Below are 4889 nucleotides of genomic sequence, written 5' to 3'. Positions count from 1 at the left end.
GCGGCTGTTGGTAAATCACCAAAAGGCTTACTGCCTTTTTCTTTTTCCTTTCTTCCTTGTGATTGACGAGAAGCAGCAGCAGGGAGTATATATATCTCATATATGTGTATATATATGTATTATTATTATAAATAGGTTAACCTTTAACCTAAATTATAATATTAATCTCTTAACTTTTTCTCGGCCCGCAAAGCCCAAACTCTTCAGCATACGTTTAAAAGCCCGTACCTTTTATAATCAATAAACCGTCTTATATATATATATATAATTATACAAGATAATCATAATCAGTTTCGTTAATGGTTCGTGTATACCAGTTAATCTCATTAAGTGGATTTTATGTTCGTTCTCCAAGGTGTAACTCTTACGGGTCCTAACCCGGTCAGCCGCTTTGACTTAAGCTGACCAGTCCATATTTCCTACAGTACTCACTTCACTTGCTATTTTATAGCAACGATATGCTTCTTAATTCTTATATTACTACTTTTGTTGGAAAACTATATGTTATTCTTTTAATTTCTCTAGTAAAATGTTAAGCGTTTGGAATAAAATCTTATAGAATTGCCTTGATCGGTACCGCCAGAAACCGGGACCAAATATCCCCATCATCTTTTCACTACATTCCAATCCTCTCAACTAACCATTTTTTAACTCATTAGTCTGGCCAACAATCACCAGCAACAAAGATCATATATTACCATGTAAAAAGATGAGCACCAAGTGTTGATAAAATGCCTCACTGGGCTCCAAACCATTGGCACTAACATGTACACTCACCTATAACACATTCCTAGCCTCATAAACTTCTTGAGATAAGACTCTTTTAAATTTTATCCCTACATATTGGTATACAATATTTTATAAAATAGCTTGTTTGTTTTTATTCAAGAACACGAGTGTCCAGCATGATCAGGAATTCAACCGAACCTCATTCGGGTGGGATTATCGTTTTTTTGTCACATGTTGGGCATGGTTAAGAATTAATATTGAAAATTGAGATTGCCAAATTATCATCATGGTAAATGCTACAAAAAAGGAGCTTGACTCTGACTTCATGAAGAGGACTAATGATTGGTTTGTTTTCATTTTTGTTAATCTTAATTTACCCAACATATTAACGAGAATTTTGAAAGCATAAAAAAAAGTTCATTTGTTTCCAAAATCTGCAGGATTTTCTCCCAAGAAACTCCAAGTGATGTTACAGTTTGTGTAAATGATGTTTCTTTTCCTGTGTTACACTTCTTTTTTTTTAAACTTTTGTTATAACTCATATTTTGATATAACTTACTTCTTTATTGGTTGCAGTTTCCCTTAGTTTCAAAATGTGGTTATATAAAGAAACTACTATTAGACACTGAAAACCCCGATATTTCGGTAATCAATATCCCTGATATCCCAGGAGGCACCGAAGGATTTGAACTTGCTGCAAAGTTTTGTTACGAAGAAAATATTAAATTATCTACTGAAAACATTGCAATGGCAAGATGTGTGGCAGAATATCTTGAAATGACAGAAGAATATGCAACTGGAAACCTGGTATCAGTAACTGAAGCCTATTTAAGCGATACGGGTCTTATAAACTTATCTTGTGTGGCTTCCATTTTACAATCTTCTGGGAATCTGTTACCGGTTTCCGAAAGAGTGAAGTTGATTGATCGATGTGTGGATAGTATTGCATCTATGGTGACTGATAAAAGTCATGATTCTATTGTTGACTGGTGGGCTGAAGAGCTGATTGTTCTTAGAGTTGATATCTTCGAACGGGTTCTTCTTGTACTCGTTTCAAAGGGATTTAAACAATTTTCACTTGGTCCGGTTTTAGTACTTCATGCCCAAAAATGTTTTAGAAGTTTGGTAAGATTCCTTGCTCACTTGCAAAATGTACGGGTCGGGACATTTTTTTAGGGGTGTTAATTGGTTCGGGTTTTGGGTTAATAGGTTCAGTGTGTAACCGAATCATAATTCTTATTTTCTAAATTATTTGTTTTTAATACATATACCTAGCATCTAATATTGTAAATATCTTTATTGAACAAAACAGGAGATCTTTGGAAAATCCAAGAAAAATCTTGACCCGAAACAAAAACACGAGAAACGGGTCGTTTTAGAAACGATAGTTGGCCTTTTACCAAGAGAAAAAAACACATTGTCAATAATCTTTCTTTCAATGTTGCTTCGGGCCGCCAAATATCTAGACACAACGGTTGCATGCAGACTAGAATTAGAGAAAAGAATGGGTTACAACTTGGGCAAGCGGTTTTAGATGATATATTAATTCCTTCATTTTGGTTTGACGGCGATACTTTCTTTGATGTTGATACAGTGCAACAAATCATGTTAAATTATTTTGAACATAATTCTACGGGTTTGGATGATATAAACTATGCTTTACCGTTACAAAATGATAATGAGAAGGTCGGGAAGCTAATGGAGACGTTTCTTGCTAGAATAGCTTGTGATAGGAACGTGTCAGTTTCAAAATTTACAAGTTTTGCTGAATGTATTCCGGTTGAAGTTCGTGTGACGGAGGATGGAATGTATAGAGCTATTGATATTTACTTGAAGGTATGCTCTCTTTTTGTATTTGATTGTTATTTGTTGCCTGTTGGTATATGATTGAACATGTTTATTCTATGGGTGTTGGTTTATATTGACAGATAATGAATATATATGATTGTAGGCTTTGAGCAAAGGTGACAATCCAGAACACCTTTCTCACTTTTTCAACATGCGTTGATTTTGGGCTCAAACTGAACCAAAAACCAAACATTCAGTTTTTGGGTTTTTGAAAATTGTTTGATGTTTTTATGGTTTTTTATTTTTACAACGTGCACTGTTTGGTTTTGTCATTTGGACTTGAAATTTTGGGCTTAAATAATGAGCTTGTGTGTGAGACTTTGGGCCCAAACTTTTGTGCTATACGAATTACGATTAATTAGGTTTTTATTATTACTTAACATTAAAATTTAAATTATGATTCATAAGTTCATAGCAAAAGTTGGTTTTTACTTATTCGGTTTGATAATGAAGTTAGTTGAGTTTTTATGGTTCAGTTTGGTATTTTCAGATTTTGATGCACGCAAAACCGAAAACTTGGTTTTTGAACATAAAAGCAAATCTTCGGTTCTAGGTTGGTTTATTCTGAACGATTATTTAGATTTCATTCACGCCTTTAATATTTGTGTGTTAAATATGATTAAAAAGGTATAATTACAACAAGAATTTGATTTTTTAATAATGCAAGTAAAGAATTGCATGTATTAATACCTTAACAATATACTTGTGTCAGTTAACTCGTTAGAGATGAAACATTACTCAAATCAACCCATTTATAAGTAAATGAATTAAAACTGTCACCTCTAGCTCTCACATTCTTCAAGGATATTTTGTTAATATAAATGTGATTTGCAAAAAATGAAATATGAGTGTGATGTATTGAATCAGGATAAATTTCATCTATAATATTGCATCTAGACTTGCATATTGATCAAATCCTATGTTGGAATCTTTCAGGCTCATCCAGCTATAAGTGACATGGACCGAAAGAAAGTGTGCAGCTTAATGAACTGTCAAAAGCTATCGCATGAAGCCCGGTCCCATGCCGCCCAAAACGAAAGGCTTCCAGTTCAAACAATGGTTCAAGTTCTTTTCTATCAACAGCAATGGTTAAAGGAAATGGACAGCAGTCCGGTTAATCTCAAATCTTAAAACATAGCATCGGATGAGATCTCGAGTTTAAGAAAGGAAAACAAAGAGCTCAAATTTGAGATAATTAAGATGAAAACACGCTTGAAAGAGATCGAGAGGTCAGCTGTCAACGAACCACGGGTCAACAATGGAACTGGAACCACTGCTACAACTGCTAAACCACCTTTGCCACCTAAAACTTCATTGATAAGGTCGATGACGAAGAGGCTTGGGAAAATGACACCGTTTCTTCAAGCCGATGGGATTTCGGCTTCAACTACCAGAGGCAGAAATAAACCCGCAAAAGACCGAAGGCATTCGGTGTCTTGATATGCTGATTTTCTATGGGTTTCATATATGTTAATATTGTAAAAATTTCTAGTTATAAGCATCTCAGTTTTGCATCTAGTAAACATTGATTGCTATTTACTTGATTACAAATGAAGCATAACTGCATAAGTAGTTAGAAGACAAGGCTATAAGAGGTGTAAACATTCTTAAAACAACATTATCGACTAAATAATCGCCACCTATAGGACTCCTATGTGTGAAACAGTTTTATATTATAAATAAAAATCTAAATAAGTAGTGTCAAGTATCTCATTCTCATTTACTTATTGATGTGTATGTATTCAATATCTCATTATGTACGCCATGTGACACTCGACCTATCTCTAGCCTCTAAATTAAAATTTAGTTTAATTTTAATAGTAGTATTTTGTTAAATTTTGATTCTTGACACGAATAAAAACAAGCCGTCTCTAATTTGTTCATACGCCACTAGATAACACCTTAAAGTCAAATACCAAATCCTAAGGAAAATGAAACCCTCTATGCTAGCTTATGGATGTCATATTCTGATAGATAAACTTTATAGAAATACGGTCAATGATTAGCTTTTCTGAAAAAAAAAAGTAAAGGGGCATGCTATTTCTAAGCTATACTTTAAATTCAAAAGCATGACCTTCTTTTCAAATGACCCGTTTAAAAAGTACTGGGCTATGATTTGATGTTCTACTCTTCAAACATACGTTTGGAAAACAATGTGGAATTAGATTGAGAATGACGTGTGTATAGTAAAAAGGTTATTATTTTAAGTAATTTATTTGATCAACCACATTCGTATTTTCACTTATTATGCTTCAAGCTTAATTAAGTCATATGGATTGAAGTTCATTATAACTTGATGTATAAACGTGACA

The 4889-nt window shown here is 33.6% G+C and overlaps 1 pseudogene across 1 annotated transcript; it reads left to right on the top strand.

Moving 5' to 3' along the window:
* Positions 1–776: 776 nt before the first annotated feature.
* Positions 777–4203, top strand: LOC143548879 (BTB/POZ domain-containing protein SR1IP1-like; annotated as a pseudogene). Its single transcript, XR_013138032.1, has 4 exons — positions 777–1074; positions 1170–1854; positions 2042–2565; positions 3514–4203. The product of XR_013138032.1 is annotated as a BTB/POZ domain-containing protein SR1IP1-like (transcript).
* Positions 4204–4889: the final 686 nt, after the last annotated feature.

This window comes from Bidens hawaiensis, unplaced genomic scaffold (assembly GCF_021521415.1).
Source record: "Bidens hawaiensis isolate Kalapana, Puna unplaced genomic scaffold, B.hawaiensis_p1.1 tig00015291_1, whole genome shotgun sequence".
In the NCBI taxonomy this organism is placed as follows: domain Eukaryota; kingdom Viridiplantae; phylum Streptophyta; class Magnoliopsida; order Asterales; family Asteraceae; genus Bidens; species Bidens hawaiensis.
This window is presented reverse-complemented; position numbering and strand designations above follow the sequence as displayed.